Source organism: Vipera ursinii (assembly GCF_947247035.1).
Source record: "Vipera ursinii genome assembly, chromosome: 4".
NCBI classification, from domain to species: Eukaryota; Metazoa; Chordata; class Lepidosauria; order Squamata; family Viperidae; genus Vipera; species Vipera ursinii.
The window spans coordinates 3,424,103-3,443,536 of record NC_139514.1 but is presented as its reverse complement, the minus strand read 5'-3'; the positions used below and the strand labels follow the sequence as shown (position 1 = coordinate 3,443,536).

The 19,434-nt window shown below is 44.4% G+C and overlaps 1 pseudogene across 1 annotated transcript in view; it reads right to left on the bottom strand.

Annotated features, from left to right (window-relative positions):
• Window positions 1-4,964: 4,964 nt before the first annotated feature.
• Window positions 4,965-19,434, bottom strand: part of LOC310640379 (glycerophosphodiester phosphodiesterase domain-containing protein 4-like) — a 24,476-nt pseudogene continuing 10,006 nt past the window's right edge. Inside the window, exons 7-12 of the transcript in view lie at window positions 19,343-19,425; window positions 16,963-17,113; window positions 15,033-15,257; window positions 13,437-13,594; window positions 13,161-13,308; window positions 4,965-5,051 (exon numbers count right to left, since the gene is read on the bottom strand). The product of the transcript in view is annotated as a glycerophosphodiester phosphodiesterase domain-containing protein 4-like (transcript). The remainder of the gene's footprint in view (window positions 5,052-13,160; window positions 13,309-13,436; window positions 13,595-15,032; window positions 15,258-16,962; window positions 17,114-19,342; window positions 19,426-19,434) is intronic.

Sequence of the window (19,434 nt, the reverse complement as noted above, 5' to 3'; positions counted from 1 at the left end):
CCTTAACGACCGTTGCGGCATCCCCACGATCGAAAAATGGATGCTTGGCAACTGACTCCTATTTATGATGTGATGCGGTGGGTCGGGGGTCGTGTGATCCTCTTCCCACAAGCAAAGCCAATGGGGAAGCCGGATTGACTGAACAGCCCTGTGAGTAACTTAACAACTTAACGGATGTGGCAAGAAAGATCGTCAAACGGGGCAAAGCCCGCTTAACAACCGCCTTTCTTAGCCCAACTTGTGGTCGTAAGTCAAGGATTGCATCTACTGATAAGGATAGGGGTTCAATTCCCCAAACATCTGAAGCACCCCTCGAACTGCTTCGGCATTGACAAGATCCCCGTCCGTCAATTGCGAAAAGGCAGCTTGACCTTGGAACGGCTGAAATCCTGGGAAAAACTCAGTAGCTGGATTAAAAATATCAAATTAGATCCAGATCTCTCACTGACCAGGCAGTGAACCATTACTAACCGCCCCCTCCCCGAAGCTGAACAGGTAGTCCTCGACTTACAACCATTCATTTGAAGTTACAATGGCAGTGGGGAAAGTCACCTGACCGTTTTTCACGCGGCCTTTGCGACATTCCCCCTGGTCACGTGATCAAAATTCGTGAAACCTCGGAGTTGTCTCGCTTGGTGATCTTTTTAATTTTAATTTAATTTGGGTGATCTGGAGTCTCTCTCCTAGGAGTTATCTCGCAAAGAGGGCTCAAAAAAAGGAAGGTGGCAACTGAAGCCATTTGCAATGGTGTGATGGAAGGGGTGAGTTGCCAATTTTGTGATGGACAACAGGCAGAGTCCTTGGTGTTCTCACATATTTGTGACGGTTGTGGCATGCCAGGCTCATGTGATTCTCCCCCTTTTGTGACCTTCTGACAATGGGGAAGCCAGATTCCCTTAACAACCAGGTTACAGACTTAACTGCAGTGATTCATTTAACAATGGTGGCCTGAAAGGTCATAAAATGGAGGCCTAGGCCCACTGAACAACTATCCTGCTTAGCAGGCGGAAATTTTGGGCCCGACTGTGGACGTAAGTTGAGGACTCCTCATACAGCAACATGCACAACGCTGATGCCTTACCATTGGATGTGAGTTCCAACAATTTCAGGTGCAATTCTGTTTCCGTGGCCGGGGCCTAAATAATTTTTTAAAAAGATATTATTTAATTAGAGAGTACGCTAGAAAAGAGACTACGTTAGACAAAATTCCGTTCTATGCTCTTGATGGAGAATTCTTTGGGGTGTTTAATGTAGACGTTCCAGATAAAGAACGGTTGCCAGAATTGGATATGTCTGGTTTAAAGAAAAGAAGGATTAGGGGTGACATGATAGCAGTCTTCCAGTATCTGAGGGGTTCCCACAAAGAAGAGGCAGTCAAGCTATTCTCCAAAGTGCCCAAAGTCAGGACAAGAAGCAACGGATGGAAACGAATCAAGGAGAGAAGCAACCTGGATCTAAGGAGAAACTTCCTGACAGTGAGAACAATTAACCAGTGGAACTCCTTGCCTCCAGAAGCGGTGAATGCTCCAACACTGGAAGTTTTTAAGAAGAGACTGGACAGCCATTTGTCTGAAACGGTATAAGGGTTTCCTGCCTGAGCAGGGGGTTGGACTAGATGACCTCAAGGCTTCCCTCCCAATTCTGTTATTCCCTTACTCAGGTTAAATTCTTGGAATCTCTAGTTGAAAGGATCACAAAAATGGTGATGGGCACGTCTGTTATGAGAGAACGTCTAACGGAGTGTGTGTGTGTATGTGGAGGGGAAAATTTCAGCCCAAGGGCCTTCCTTTGTGGATCAGCACAGAGAGCAAAATCCCAAAGGAAAAAAAAAGACTCACCGCTTGGCACCCCATCCAGAGCGTGTTTCCGAGCTGCCCGTTGCAACTTCTTTTTCCTTCTCCACCTGGAAAGAAAGGTTTGCATCGTTCACCTCACCTGCCCTTCTCACGGGGGGATATGGGACGACTCACCACGGCCAACTTGACGTGGGACAACTCACTGCGGGACAATTTGACGGTTCTATTTAATGCTTTCAAATAAAAACAAAAATAAAATGAATTAATTTTTGCCAGCCCACGTTTCCTTGGGTCCCTCCTTTTGCATCCTTTCGTTAAAGACTCTGTCCCGCCGTTTCTTTAAGATTAGTGTAAGTTTTGTTCCTGCAGCGAATTGGCCGTGGTGAATTGTCACAGAGGGCCCACACACACACACACACACACACACACACACTGTGTGCAACCTTGAGAAAATAAAACAACCCCCCCCCCAAAAAAAATCTCTTAAACATTCACGACAAAAACGTTTGCAAGCAGGATTGGAAAATCCCCATGGAAATGCGGAGGGATTTGCTCCCATTGCAAACTCTCAGAGGATGCAAAATATGATCCTCAAAGCGGCGATGGGAGATTGCGTGTTGCAGACCGCCGATAACCCGTGCGGAGAACGGCGCAAGGTTCAGCGTCACAAATATACAAACGCACAACCCCTCTGGGTGGGGATTTTTCTTTAAAATCGCTAAAGCAGCACTCCTTGTCCGAAATCCTGAGTCTAATCAGAAGTGGACTTGAAGAGTGGCCTTCAAGGACTACAGGTAAGTCCTTGACCTACGACCACAATCGAACTCAAAATTTATCTGCCAAGTGAGGAATATATTAAGTGAGTTTTGCCCCGTTTTACGGCCTTCCTTGGCACATTTGTTAAGTGAATCCCTGCCGTTGTTAGTCACACGGGTTGTGAAGTGGATCTGCCTTCCCCGTGGAATTTGGGTTGTAAAAGGGGATCATGTAACACCCCACCACCATCACCAGGACACCGCAACCGTCGTAAATATGAGCCAGTTGCCAAGTGTCTGAATTTTGATCATGTGACCAAGGGAGAAGGCGGCCATGGTTGTAAGTGTGAAAAACGGTCACAAATCGCTTTGTTTCCAGGGCTGTTGTAACTTTGAACGGACACTATATGAACTGTTGCAATTCAAGTACTTTCTGTATATACAAATCCCCGCTAAACCTCCGTCCTTTCCCTTTGGGCCGTTATGCTGAGTACGTAAAAGCAGTGGTGGGATTCAGCCGGTCCGCACCATTTCGGCAGAACCGGTAGCTAATTGTTTTGCTGTGCAGGCCCAGAACGGACTTCCGGAAGCGACATCCACGCAGAGAACCGGTTGCTGACAGATTTGAATCCCACCTCTGGAGAGATAGATAGATGATAGATAGATAGATAGATAGATAGATAGATAGATAGATAGATAGATAGATAGATAGATAGATAGATAGATAGATAGAGATAGATAGATAGATAGATAGATAGATATAGATAGATAGATAGATAGATAGATAGATAGATAGATAGATAGATAGATAGATAGATAGATAGATAGATAGATAGATACAGTGGTGGGATTCAGCCAGTTCGCACCACTTCGGCAGAACCGGTAGCTAATTGTTTTGCTGTGCAGGCCCAAAACGGACTTCCGGAAGCGACATCCACGCAGAGAACCGGTTGCTGACAGATTTGAATCCCACCTCTGGAGAGATAGATAGATGATAGATAGAAAGATAGATAGATAGATAGATAGATAGATAGATAGATAGATAGATAGATAGATAGATAGATAGATAGATAGATACAGTGGTGGAATTCAGCCAGTTCGCACCACTTCGGCAGAACCGGTAGCTAATTGTTTTGCTGCGCAGGCCCAGAACGGACTTCCGGAAGCGACATCCACGCAGAGAACCGGTTGCTGACAGATTTGAATCCCACCTCTGGAGAGATAGATAGATGATAGATAGATAGATAGATAGATAGATAGATAGATAGATAGATAGATAGATAGATAGATAGAGATAGATAGATAGATAGATAGATAGATAGATAGATAGATAGATAGATAGATAGATAGATAGATAGATAGATACAGTGGTGGGATTCAGCCAGTTCGCACCACTTCGGCAGAACCGGTAGCTAATTGTTTTGCTGTGCAGGCCCAAAACGGACTTCCGGAAGCGACATCCATGCAGAGAACCGGTTGCTGACAGATTTGAATCCCACCTCTGGAGAGATAGATAGATGATAGATAGATAGATAGATAGATAGATAGATAGATAGATAGATAGATAGATAGATAGATAGATAGATAGATAGATAGATAGATAGATACAGTGGTGGGATTCAGCCAGTTCGCACCACTTCGGCAGAACCGGTAGCTAATTGTTTTGCTGTGCAGGCCCAAAACGGACTTCCGGAAGCGACATCCACGCAGAGAACCGGTTGCTGACAGATTTGAATCCCACCTCTGGAGAGATAGATAGATGATACATAGATAGATAGATAGATAGATAGATAGATAGATAGATAGATAGATAGATAGATAGATAGCTACAGTGGTGGGATAGATACAGCCGGTTTGCACCATTTCGGCAGAACCGGTAGCTAATTGTTTTGCTGTGCAGGCCCAGAACGGACTTCCGGAAGCGACATCCACGCAGAGAAACGGTTGCTGACAGATTTGAATCCCACCTCTGGAGGGATAGATAGATAGATAGATAGATAGATAGATAGATAGATAGATAGATAGATGATAGATAGATAGATAGATAGATAGATAGATAGATGATAGATAGATAGATGATAGATAGATAGATAGATAGATAGATAGATAGATAGATAGATAGATAGAGTGGTGGGATTCAGCCGGTTCGCACCATTTCGGCAGAACCGGTAGCTAATTGTTTTGCTGCGCAGGCCCAGAACAGACTTCCGGAAGTGGCATTCACGCAGAGAACTGGTGGTTCACCTATTTGAATCCCGCCACTACGTAAAACGGAATGTGAAAAAAAGAGTTTGCAATCTCTGAGTGGGGGAGGGAGGGAAGGGGGGGGAGAAAGGAACAAATATCGCAAAAAGCTGAGGTGTGAAGGACTGCCCCCCTCTGTCCGAACGTCAACAAGGAGCCATCTTGGCGTTTACCAGTGGGCCAGAAAGACCAGGGGGATGAAGAAGAGGGCCAGCAGGTCTGTGGTGACCCAGATGGTTTTGTATTTCTGCGGCGTCTGTAAGAGAAGAGCAAACGAAAAGGGCGTCGATACAGGCAGTCCTCCACTTACGGCCAACTGCAGTGATTCACAGGGATTTGTCTGAAATGGTATAGGGTTTCCTGTCTGAGCAGGGGGTTGGACTAGATGACCTCCAAGGTCCCTTCCAACTATTCTATTCTATTCTACTCTGTATTTCTATTCTGTCCTGTTATTCTATTCTATTCTATTCTATTCTATTCTATTCTATTCTATTCTATTCTATTCTATTCTATTCTATTCTATTCTATTCTATTCTATTCTATTCTGTTCCATATTTTCTATTCTATTCTATTCTATTCTATTCTATTCTATTCTATTCTATTCTATTCTATTCTATTCTATTCTATTCTATTCTATTCTATTCTATTCTATTCTATTATTTTCCACTTACGGCCAACTGCAGTGATTCACAGGGATTTGTCTAAAATGGTATAGGGTATCCTGCCTGAGCAGAGGGTTGGACTAGATGACCTCCAAGATCCCTTCCAACTATGTTGTTCTTATTATTATTATTAATCATCATCATCATCATCGCAGTCAGCCAGATGTTCAGACTGGATTTGACATTTTTGTCTACCTATCGAGTCCTTATCAAGGACCTGGGATAGGCAGATGTGGAAGTTTGATGGTATTACAGATCTCGTCGTAGGATGGAAGCAGTTCCTAGTAAGGCCATGTTTGGTTCTGATAGACGAGGACTCAGAGTGGTTTAACAAGGAATGAGTTTATTGAATACACAAAGTCAACTGGCAACTGTCAAATGTTGCAACCTTTTTATAGTGGAACTGTTTGAACTGTAACCAATCGTTGGAGACTATTTTCCCCGCTTCTTGTTTATGGCAACCAATGATTGCAACAGAATCTCCCGCTCAAACCCCACTACTTTTGCAATCTGCAATCTTCCCTGTTTGCAACTATTTACATACACAACACCCCTTACCCCCCCAGTTGTTGTTATTTCTGAACAAAATCCTTTAGATATTTTGGTGGCTTATGGATTCTAGAAGGGTATCTATTGCTCTGGCTGCAAGGGACCCCTTTCCCTGAATTTATGCTTGGCTGATTGTCTCTGTTGGACCTGGGCTCTTGGCTACCCGACCCTGATGTTTCCCTGTTGCTGATTTGTGTATTTGTTTGTGCTTGAAGATTAGTGGTCACTGGCCTACCTCGCAGGGGTGCTACCCAGTCAAATTGACTAAATGGTTGTTGTTGAGTACCAGGGGGTGAATTATTTTGCCTTTCCTCTCCCTCACTCTCTGGCATGATGTTATTACTGAACCTGGATGTACTGTTTCCCCCCAATATATTTTGGTCCCCATCTTCTGGCAAGCATCCACTAGATCTCTTCCTCAGCTGATCTAGATGTCTTTTAATGATCCTATTCCCTTCCCCCTCAATAATGTACGACAAGGGACCCAAGATTTCCGTAACCACCCCTGGAATCCATTTGTCCCCTTGGGTATAATTCCTGGCCCAGATTAATTCCCCCACTTTAAATGTTCTATATGTCCAATTCAGCGCTTGGTATAAGTCTGTCAGGGTGTAATCTGTCCAATTTGGTGGTCAATCTCCTTCCCCACCTCATTTCAGCTGGACTTTTGCCTGTAGCAGCGCATGGGGTCGAATGTTGGGCCAGCAAAAATTCGGCCAGTCTTTGATGCCAGTCACCCCGAATGATTCTTTTTAAGGCGTCTTTCGTGGTCCTCACATTTCGTTCAGCCAAGCCGTTGGTGGATGGGTGGAAGGGTGCTGATGTCTTGTGCTTAATCAAGTTGGCCTTGAGGAAATCCTGGAATTCAATAGATGTGAATTGTGGCCCATTATCAGACACGATGACATCCGGTAACCCATGAGTGGCAAAGAGGCCCCTTAATACCTGTATTGTTCTTCCTGAAGTTACTGAACTAACTGGTACTACCTCTAGCCATCTAGAGAAACTATCAACCACCACCAGGAATGTTAACCCTTGGAAAGGTCCAGCAAAGTCAATATGGATCCTGGACCAAGGATTTCTAGCTAACTCCCACTTATGCGTACGGGTGTGTTGTTGTTCTGGCCTAGAACGTTGGCACAAATGGCAATTGGCAACACATTCCTCAATGTCGTTGTCCAGACCTGGCCACCACAAGTGACTCCTAGCCAACGCCTTCATCCGTACTATTCCTGGGTGTCCTTCATGTAATTCTAATAAAATAGCTGATCTGTGGATCCCAGGAATAACCACACGATTTCCCCACAGTAAGCAACCCAGATGAACTGATAGTTCATCTTTCCTTCTAAAATAGGGAATGTATTTTTCATCCGGGTTGGCATTTGGCCACCCGCTCAGGACCCAGGCCATTACTCTCTTTAAAGTGTGGTCATTATTTGTTGCCGCAGCTATGTCTTTAGCAGTTAGAGGCAAGTCAGGGATGTCCTGTAGGGACATTATTTGTCCCACTGGGGCAGGGTCACCCTCGGTGATGTTTAAGGGCAGTCTGCTAAGGGCATCTGCGTGCCCCATGTCCTTGCCCGGTCTGTATTGAAGAGAGAATGAGTATGATGAGAGGAAAATGGACCATCTCAGCATCCGGGGTGACATGATTTGGGGAGTCTGTTTATCTGTGGTAAACAGTCCCAACAGGGGTTTGTGGTCTGTCAGTATGGTAAAGTTCCTACCATAAAGGTAGTCGTGGAACTTTTTAACTCCAGCCACGATTGCTAATGCTTCCCTGTCTATCTGAGCGTAGTTCCGCTCTGCCTTGGTTAGTGTCCTGGAATAATATGCTATTGGTCTTTGTATTCCTTGGTTGTCTAAATGGCTGATCACGGCCCCTACACCATAAGGTGAAGCATCGCACGCTAGGTAAATTGGTTTATTTTCTATGAAGTGGGTTACAGTTGATTGGCTGGAAAGAATGTCTTTTAACGTTTGGAAACTAATTCTATGTTTCTTCTGCCACTGCCAAGGAGTCTTTTTATCTAAGAGCCTATGGAGAGGTTCTGCAATGGCAGCCTTGTGGGGTACAAATGTATGGTAGAAGTTTACTAAGCCAAGGAAGGCTTGTAGTTCAGCCTTGTTCCTAGGCTCAGGAGCTAATTTAATTGCTTTTATTTTTTCAGGGGTTGGATGGACCCCATTTTTGTCTATCCTGAACCCCAAGAAATCAGTGGACTTAACCCCAATGCAACATTTTTCCCTTTTTAGTTTTAAACCAGCCCTTCTAAATCTTCCCAATACCTGTTCCAGCCGCTCCACTAGCATTTCTTCATTTTTTCCAGCTATCAAGACATCATCAAAGTAAGGGCATACACCTGGTATGCCCTTTAAGGTCCTCTCCATCACTTCTTGAAAGATGCCTGGAGCTGCTGCAATGCCAAATTGCAGTCTGTGGACTCGGAACGCCCCCTTGTGGGTAACTATCGTCTGTGCTTCTGCAGCCTCTTCAGAAACAGTCAACTGTAAGTACGCATGCGCCAAGTCTAGCTTGGCAAACATGGCGCCGTCCTGGATCGTGGCGAGGACCTGCTTCACCGTCGGGACCGGGTAAGCATGTTTTTTCATTCCAATGTTCAGGGTGGCCTTGTAGTCAGCGCAGATTCTCACATCCCCATTGGGTTTGAGGGGTGTGACAATCGGCGTTTCCCACAAACCACCCTCAACAGGTTCTAACACGCCTTGGCCTACAAGCCTCTCGAGCTCGGCCTCGATTTTTTCCTTCAGGGCGAAAGGCACCCTGCGGGCCTTAAGCCTGATAGGTTTTACTGAGGGGTCTAGATTAAATTTAATTGGGGGTCCTTTGTATTTACCCAGGGATCCGTCGAATACGTCTGCAAATTCATTGCAGACTGATTCGAGGGTCTTATTTTTAATTATTGAATTTATTCCCCCGATCCAAATGCCCAGAGCAGGGAACCAGTTAATGCCAATTAGGCTAGTCCTATGACCCTCAGTTACTATTAAATCTAAATTCCCCTTAAATCCCTTAAATTCTACGCGAAGACTAATTTTCCCTTTTATTTTAATTGGGCTTTTTTGGAAATCAGTTAATTGAATTTTTGTTGAACTAAGTGGAATTTTTCTTCCACTTATTTGTTCAATTCTATCAAGGGTTTCACTGGAAATTATTGATACTGAAGCCCCGGAGTCAATTTCCATTCTGCAAGGAACCCCTTGCAGATGGACTATGATTTTTAATTTTCCTTCTGGAAAATTGCCATTTTTCCCAATTCTCCTGCGGTTGACTCGAGCCACCTCCCCTAATTTTGGAATTTTTACCCAGGGTTTAAGGGTCTCCTTGCCACTAACGTTAGGGGTTACCTTACCTTCGGGCCACACATCGACTTCGTGAAGGCGGTTGTCGCGAGCACGGCTCCTGCAGATGGCCTGGATGTGGCCGGTCTTCCCACACGCCCTGCACTTTGCGGTGCGGAATCGGCAAGATGCGCGGGGATGGTTGCCGCCGCAGCTGCCACACCGGTTCTGTGGTTCATTGTCGCGCGGTCTGGTTGCGGTGTCCCTCCATGGTCGTTGTGGCCCTGTCGCTTGTCTTTGCGGAGTTGTGGGTTGTTGACGTCGGTTAGGTTCGGGCCCTTCGCTTCTGGGTGGTCTTGGCGCCAATTTTCCGAATCGCCTGGAGACTTCAGCGATATCTTCTTCCCACTGCTGGTCCGCCTCCCCGCAGTCCACATAGCCCTCTTGGTTGATCTCGGACGATGCTGCCATGCTACTGCGGGGGGGGTCGCGATACCCGGTTGATTCGTACGTTAGAAGTTCGTCGATCACCTCCTGCAGATCGCCAGTGGGTTTGGATATAATTCTGTTTTGTAGCTGCTCGTCCCTCAAGCCCAGTACTACACGGTCACGAATTCTTATTTCAAGATTATCGTATTTACATCGTACTGCGGCTTCCCTGACGGCAGCGACAAATTTTTGTATGGACTCTCCCGGCCTCTGGTTTCTTTTCTCGAAGATGCGCCGCCAGAATAGTTTGGATCTCCTAGGTGTAAAGTGGACCTTTAGTTTGGCTAGGAGATCGGCATACGGCACGCTTGAGACCGGTTGCGGTTGACACAGACCGACAGCGACTCGATAGACCGGTGTGCCGCAAATCGTCAGTAATGCTGCCGCTTTTTTCCGGTCGTCTGTGATTCCGTTCACTAGCAGGAACCCTTCGACCTGTCCGACGTATTCTTCCCAATCTTCGGGGAAGTTTGGGTCGAATTCCTTCAATGACCCAATCTGCGCCATTCGGAGAATTTTTCTTATTCTGCCGTGGCCGCTCGGTTGACTTTGACACGTATTCGAATTTGCCGCCTTTGCGCGACAATTCTGCCAATTCTCTGGTCTTCTGTCTATCCCACCTTCGTCGCCAATTGTTTGGTTCTGATAGACGAGGACTCAGAGTGGTTTAACAAGGAATGAGTTTATTGAATACACAAAGTCAACTGGCAACTGTCAAATGTTGCAACCTTTTTATAGTGGAACTGTTTGAACTGTAACCAATCGTTGGAGACTATTTTCCCGCTTCTTGATTATGGCAACCAATGATTGCAACAGAATCTCCCGCTCAAACCCCACTACTTTTGCAATCTGCAATCTTCCCTGTTTGCAACTATTTACATACACAACAGGCCACCTTTTGCAATTGACTGATGGAGAATTTCTCAATGCCAACGGTGTCCAAGTGGTGCCCCAGCTGTTTTGGGATTGCACCCAAGGCGCCTATTGGCGCTACCCTTGCTTGCCTTTGCCACAGTCTTTCTATTTCTATTTGTAGGTCTTTGTATTTTGTTATCTTCTCCAGTTCTTTCTCGTCTAATCTGCTGTCTCCAGGCGCTGCCACGTCCACTATCCAGACTTTTTCGTCTTTCTTATCGACAATTGTTAAGTCCGGGGTGTTACGTTGCAGGTGCTTGTCTGTTTGAGCTCTGAAGTCCCAGAGCAGTTTAACTTTATCATTTACTACGACTTTCTCTATTTTATGATCACACCAGTTCTTGCTTACAGGCAAATGATATTTCCTGCAGATCTTCCAATGCGCCATTGTGGTTACTTTGTCGTGCCGCTGCTTGTAGTCAGTCGGTGCGATCTTCTTGCAGCAGCTTAGCAGGTGGTCCACTGTCTCTGCAGCTTCTTTGCATAGGCGGCACTTACTATCTGTTGCTGTCTTCTCAAGTTTGACTTTGTACGCAATTGTCCTCAAGACTGGGTCTTGTGCAGCCAGAATTAGTCCCTTGGTCTCTTTCTTCAACTTTCCTGCTCTTAGCCATTGCCAGGACTTGTCACTATCTGCTTTCCCAGCTATTTTTTTTAATGTACTAGCCATGTAGTGCTTTGTCTTCCCACGCCTCTATTCTGTTCTTCATTTGGTCTTTCTTGTAGGCCAGTTTGGTCTCTCCAGTAGTCAGTAAGCCTTCCTGATATACTAATTTCAGAGCATCTTCATCATTGTCCTTCAGATATTCTTCCAAAGCCATTATTATTATTATTATTATTATTATTATTATTATTATTATTATTATTATTATTTATTTATTTATTTATTTATTATTATTATTAAGGGACGCGGTGGCTCAGTGGGTTAGGACACTGAGCTTGTTGATCAGAAGGTTGGCAGTTTGGCGGGTCGAATCCCGAGTGCCGCATAACAGAGTGAGCGCCTGTTACTCGTCCCAGCTTCTGCCAACCTAGCAGTTCGAAAGCACGTAAAAATGCAAGTAGAAAAATAGGGACCACTCTGGTGGGAAGGTAACAGCGTTCCGTGCTCCTTTGGCGTCTAGTCATGCCGGCCACATGACCACGGAGACGTCCTCGGACAAGCGCTGGCTCTTCGGCTTTGAAACGGAGATGAGCACCGGCCCCTAGAGTCGGAAACGACTAGCATGCATGTGCGAGGGAACCTTTACCTTTATCAGAGTTGAAAGGGGCCTTGGAGGTCTTCTAGTCCAACCAACTCTGTTTATTCTATTCTGTTCTGTTCTGTTCTGTTCTGTTCTGGTCTAGTCTAGTCTAGTCTAGTCTATATTTTGTATTCTATTCCATATTTTCTATTCTATTCTGCGCTGGCTCTTCGGCTTTGAAACGGAGATGAGCACCGGCCCCTAGAGTCGGAAACGACTAGCACGCATGTGCAGGGGAACCTTTACCTTTACCTTTTACATTATTATTATTATTATTATTATTATTATTATTATTATTATTATTATTATTATTATTATTATTAATTATTATTATTATTATTATTATTATTATTATTATTATTATTATTATTATTATTATTATTATTATTAAACACCTTTGCCAAGTAAGGTGGCAAAATGGGGCAAAACTCACTTGATAGCTTAAACTTAAACTTAAACTTAAACATAAACTTAGCTGTCTCATTTAGCAACAGATATTTTGGGCTCAATTGTGCTCGTATGTAAAGGACTACCTGTATCTTTCCAGACAAGTGGCTGTATAGTCTCCCATCCCAATTATCAACAAAATCACAGAATAACAGGACTGGAAGGGACCTGGGAGGTCATCTAGTCCAACCCCCTGCTCAAGCAGGAGACCCTGTGCCATTTCAGACAAATGGCTGTCCAGTCTCTTCTTACAAACCTCCAGTGACGGAGAACCCACAACTTCTGGAGGCCAGCTGTTCCACTGGTTAATTGTTCTCAATGTTTGGAAGTTTCTCCTTAAATTCCAGATTGTTTCTCTCCTTGATTAGTTTCCATCCATCGTTTCTTGTCCTTCCCTCTGGTGCTTTGGGAAAAACATTAACCCCCTCCTCTTCTTTGTGGCGGCCCCTCAAATACTGGCATGCTGCTATCATAACACCCCTGGTCTTTTTTTTTAAAAAAAAAATTAAACTAGACATAACCAATTCCTGCAATTGTTCTTCCTATGTTTTAGTCTCCAGGCCTTTAACCATCTTAGTTGCTCTTCTCTGCACTTCCAATGATGGCGCACCCTCAACTTCTGGAGGAAAGCCATTCCACTGATTAATATTGTTCTGTCAGGAAATTCCTCCTTAGTTCTAGATTGGTTCTCTCCTTGATTCGTTTCCATGCACTGGAGGACACCTCCGTAGGGTAAGAAATATGTCCTCAACTTACCAAGAAGAAGAACGGTTGGCTAACGTTGCCCAGAACGTGCACAGCGTCGGTGGTTACCGATTCAGCTCCGTAACACCAGGCCAAGGAGTAAAGCCACGGCTCGCTCACCACCCAGAGGTTGGTGGTGATGTTGGCTTTTGCATATTTCCTTTAAAAACAAAACAACAACAACAACATTGTGAGATCCTCTTTAGATGACTCACAACGACACAACCAAGGTTGGCCCTCAAAGTCTGCCTGAGAAATCAAGCAGAGATTTATCCGGGGGATGTTTACCGAATATCGACAGTAGCCAACCTCCGGTAGTCCAGATTGAGTTTCCCGATATTCCACTTTTGGAGATGTTCAATGGTTTGTGCGGAGGATGATATATGTTGGAATCCAGTGCGCAAATGCTGAACGTAACTCCGGCTTCGATTCTCCAACCAGAGGACCTGTGTTTCAGAGAAGAGCAGCATTTGAGGGAAGAAGGAAGGAAGGAAGGAAGGAAGGAAGGAAGGAAGGAAGGAAGGAAGGAAGGAAGGAAGGAAGGAAGGAAGGAAGGAAGGAGATAGCAGAGAGAGAGGAAGGAAGGAAGGAAGGAGATAGCAGAGAGAGAGGAAGGAAGGAAGGAAGGAAGGAGATAGCAGAGAGAGAGGAAGGGAAGGAAAGAGGGAGGGAGGGAAGGAATGGGCAAGGGAGGAAAGAGGAAAGGAAGGAAGGAAGGAAGGAAGAAAGGAAGGAGAGGTAAAATATGGAGAAGGTGGAGAACGACAAAGGGAGGAGGAGGAGGAAAAAGAGAAGGATAAAAGAAGGAGGAGGAAGGAGGAGAGAGGGACAAGGGAGAGGTAGAAGGAGGAGGAAGAAAGAAGGAGGATAAGGAGAGGAAGAATGAGGAAAAGGAGGAGGAGGAGGAGAAAGAGGAAGAAGAAAGGAGGACAAGGACAAAGAGAAAGAGAAGGATGAAAGGAGTGAAGAGAGGGATGAGGGAGATATAGAAGAAGGAGGAGAGAAAGAGGAAGAAGGAGGAGGAGAAGGAAGAGGAGAAGGAAGAGAAGGAGGAAGAGGAGGAGGAGGAGGAGGAAGATGATTAGCTGGACTTTACGACTAATAGCTCTCTCCACATTCATCTCTTTTATTTCGAAATATTCTTCCTTGCCTTTCATTCCCAAACCGTGCACAAAGCTCTTTCTTTCTGAAGTCTCCAGGAATTGACCTAGCATCCTCAGGGAGAGTCAGAAAAGTCAAGATGGCACCCCCAACTCCATCCCTTTTGACTTGGGCCATTGAGCACAGGCCCTCGTGGCTGCCATCTTAACTTCCTCCACCCGCTGCCTGCAGATCCCTTCTGTCTCCACCTGTCCCAAAATGGCGGTGGGGATTAAAGGACCAGAGAAAGTCTTCCATAATCCCTAAACGGAGCGTTCCAGACAGCAAAGTTTAAAGAAGGAGAATCCTTGGGTGCGAAGGAGGAGGAGGAGGAGGAGGAGGAGGAGGAGAAGGAGAAGAAGAAGAAGAAGGAGAAGGAGAAGGAGAAGGAGAAGGAGAAGGAGAAGAAGAAGAAGAAGAAGAAGAAGAAGAAGAAGAAGAAGAAGAAGAAGAAGAAGAAGAAGAAGAAGAAGAAGAAGAAGAAGAAGAAGAGGAGGAGGAGGAGGAGGAGGAGGAGGAGGAAGAGGAGGAGGAGGAGGAAGAAGAAGAAGAAGAAGAAGAAGAAGAAGAAGAAGAGGAGGAGGAGGAGGAGGAGGAGGAGAGAGGAGGAGGAAGAGGAAGAAGAGGAGGAGGAGGAGGAAGAGGAAGGAGGAGGAAGAGGAGGAAGAGGAAGAGGAAGAAAAAGAAAAGGAAGAGGAGGAGGAGGAGGAAGAGGAAGAGGAAGAGGAAGAAGACCTCTCCTACCAAATGGGGTTTAATCTTAGATTCTTTCAGGAGCACGTCTAAAGTTCTGGAGATCCAGTTGTTCCTGTAGGGATGAAACCTCGGAGGGCGATACAGATCAAAGATGACCAATTTGTTGGCTTTGTCCGCGAGGGTCAAAAATTCACTCAGTTTGAAAATCGTCTGATTCTTCGCCAGCTCTTCTTCTTCAGCCGAAACGGGAGGCATGTGGTAGAAGGGCTTGTTCTAGGTTGAAAGAGGGAAAAAACAACACAATAATCAGGCCGTTTTAAATCCTATTAAAGCCTATTCTTATTTATGTAATTCTTATTTAGTATTTATTTTAAAAAAGAATTCCATTTCCTTTGTTGCTCTTTGTATAAATCAGGACTAGGCAAACTTGGCTCTTTTATGACTGGTGGACTTCAACTCCCAGAATTCCTGAGCCAGCCATGCTGAGGGAAAAGGGAGAGGTTTACAAGCTGAGCTATGCTGGCTGAGGAATTCTGGGAGATGAAGTCCACCAGTCATGAAGGGGCCATAGTTCCCCCATGCTGGCTCAGGAATTCTGGGAGATGAAGTCCACCAGTCATGAAGGGGCCAAACTTCCCCCATGCTGGCTCAGGAATTCTGGGAGTTGAAGTCCACAAGTTTATTTATTTATTTATTTATTTATTTATTTATTTATTTATTTATTTATTTATTTATTTAATTTTTATACCGCCCTTCTCCCGAAGGACTCAGGGCGGTGTACAGGGCAATAAATATCAAAAGTGTAAATACAAAAGTTAAAAAAGAGATTAAAAAATTAAATAATTATGACCAAGAATACAATACTAAAAATGTGTTAAGAACTTATTTAAATCTTTGGAGGGGCCAAAGTTCCCCCATGCTGGCTCAGGAATTCTGGGAGATGAAGTTCAGGAGTCATAAAAGAGCCAAGGTTGTCTACCCCTGGTATAAATTCTTTCTCCTTTAGTAAAGAAGAAATCCCTTCAAAATGTGTGGGATATGGCTAAAGCATACTTCAGAGGGTTGGCTATAACTTACATGGTGAAAAAGAATAAAAAACAACAACAGTTAAAACTACAGGAAGAACTTAAGAAATTAGAATCAGAACTACAAATAGACCCACCAAAGAAAATACTTTTTTTAAAAAAAGCCTATTATCTATTGCCAACAATTCTCGACTTACAAGCATTCGTTTAATGACTATTTGAAGTTACAGGGGCACTGGAAAAAGTGACTTAAGACCAGCTTATGACCACTTCAGCATCCCCGTGGTCACATGATCAAAATTCGGACGCTTGGCAACTGACTCATGTTTATGATGGTTGCACTGGCCCGGGATCATGGGATCCCCTTTTCTGACCTCCTGACAAGCAAAAGTCAATGGGGAAGCCAGATTCACTTAACCACCATGTTACTAACTGCATTGATTCGTGTAACAACTGTGGCAGGTGTTGGAATTCATTGCTGGAATGCATTTTTGCACAACAACTACAGTAGCATTCAGCCAGTAGGTGGCAGTGTTTACAAGTTTGGATCTATGTTATTTATATAGTACTCTATGTTCTTTTGTTCTAAGTTTGTTACAGTTAAACAGTTAAGCAGTAAAGCACATGGTGACTGTGCAGTCATTTACCTTCTTTTAGAATTTAGAGAGTCGTTGAGGCCACTTGGGAGTTTATCTGTGCCCTCAGGGTCACCTGAGTGGTGCAAATGGGTGTGGAGCCTTCTTGGAACTGCTTTCAGTACAGCCATTTGCACTACTCAGGTGACCCTGAGGACACAGGTAAACCTATGACATTGATTTCCTGATAGGCTCCACTTTCTCAGGTTGACCTCAGTCTTGCCAGCTTCCCCATCTTTCCCGCTCTCTTCTGGGATCACATGGGATCCCTTCAAGAGTCTTGATTAATCCTGGCCTCCTCCTTCCCAAGAATCCTACCTCGAAAAACCACTTCCCCGCATTCAGCTTCTCCAAGATATTCCAGGTTAAGTAAGCCGGGTCTTCGTTCCTCAAATGAGGAAAGAGGCGATGGATGTTGGTGGTCCTTTTTAAAGAGCGGTCGTGCATCAGGAAAGGCACGCCATCATAACTGTCGCAAAACAAAAGCAACGTCGGGATGGATCGGTCCGCCGGACGTTTGCTATACAGAAGGTCAAAATCAAGGTGCCAGAGCATATTTTATTTACAGGTAGTCCTATAGTCGCCTTTTGTGACCTTCTAAAAAGCAAAGTCAATAGGGGAAGCCAGATTCACTTAATAACCATGTTACTAATTGAACAACTTCAGCGATTCACTTAACAAACATGGCAAAAAAGTCGTAAAATGGGGAAAAACTCACTGAACACATTTCTCACTGAATAACAAAAAGGTTGGACAAAATTGTGGCCATAAATTGAGGATTGCCTGTAGTCCCATGTTATTCATGAAAGCCAACTGGGTGACTCCTGGTTACCAGGAGACAGTGAGTTCTAGTTCCTCCTTAGCCGTGAAAGTCAGCAGGGTGACTTTGGGCCAGCCACTCTCTTTCAGCCCAATCCACCTCAAAGGGTTGTTGTTTGTTGGAAAAGTAAGAGGAGGGAGGAGCACTGGATATGTCTGGGTTATTTGTAAAAAATAATAAAGATAAAGGCAGACAGACAGACAGGCAGATAGATATAAAGATAGATGATAGAGATGAAGATAGATGATAGATAGATATAGATAATAGATAGATAATAGATGATAGATAGATAGATAGATAGATAGATAGATGATAGATAGATAGATAGATAGATATAGATATAGATAGAGATAGAGATAGAGATAGAGATAGAGATAGAGATAGATAGATAGAGATAGAGATAGATAATAGATGATACATTGATGGATGGATGGATGAATGGATAGATAGAGATATAAAGATAGATGATATAGATATAAAGATAGATTATAGATATAGATATTGATATTGATAATAGATAATAGATAGATGATAAATAGATAAAGATAATAGATAATACATAGATGACAGATTGATATAGATATAGATATAGATAATAGATAATACATAGATCAGGGGTGTCAAACTCAATTTCATGGAGGGCCGCATCAGCATTGCAGTTGCCCTCAGGGGGCCGGGTGGGTATGGCCAGGGTGGGTGTGGCCTACTGGGTGGGCGTGGCTAGAGTGCGTATGGCCTACTGGGTGGGCGTGGCCAGCTCTACATCGTTGGCATCAAGGGTGCCTATGGGGGCCTGGGCAGGAGTGGGACAGATCTGGGGGTCTCTGGCAGAAGGAGGGTCTCTGGGCCAGGGCCAAGGCAGTGGGGGCTGTTCCCTCACTGTTTCCAGGATGGCTTCGTGGGCCGCATGAAACCACTTCGTGGGGCCGGATCTGGCCCCCAGGCCTTGTGTTTGACATGTCTGACATAGATGATAGATAAAGATAGATGATAGAGATAGAGATGATATAGATATAAAGATAGATTATAGATATCAGATAGAGATATAGATAATAAAGAGATTATATATAGATAGATAAATAGAGATAGATAGATAGATAGATAGATAGATAGATAGATAGATGATGATAGATAGATAGATAGATAGATAGATAGATAGATAGATAGATAGATAGATAGATAGATAGATAGGGATATAGATGATAGATAGATAGATAGATAGATAGATAGATAGATAGATAGATAGATAGATAGAGATAGATAGATAGATAGATAGATAGATAGATAGATAGATAGATAGATAGATAGATAGATGTGGATATAGCTAGATAGATGATAGATACATAGATATAGATAATAAATACATAGATGATAGATAGATAGATAAATAGATAGATAGATAGATAGATAGATAGATAGATAGATAGATAGATATGGATATAGATAAATAGATGATAGATAGATACATAGATATAGATAATACATAGAACAGGGGTGTCAAACTCAATTTCATTGAGGGCCACATCAGCATTGCGGTTGCCCTCAGGGGGCAGGGTGGGCCGTGGCCTACTGGATGGGTGTGTCTAGAGTGCATATGGCCTACTGGGTGGGCGTGGCCAGCTCTACATCGTTCGCATCTAGGGTGCCTATGGGGGCCCTGGGCAGGAGTGGGACAGATCTGGGGGTCTCTGGCAGGAGGAGGGTCTCTGGGCCAGGGCCAAGGCAGTGGGGGCCGGTCCCTCGCTGTTTCCAGGATGGCTTCGCGGGCCGCATGAAACCACTTCGCAGGCCGGATCCGGCCCCTGGGCCTTGTGTTTGACATGTCTGTTTTAAGGAAATACTGCCGTTCCAGAACAGTGGCAAGAGAAAGATTCTTACCTAATAGTCACATCCGTCTCCAGACCGACCGCACCATGATCGATGGTTTTAGCAAACGACATCTTGGTATTCTCGGGAGCCAGCTAGGATTA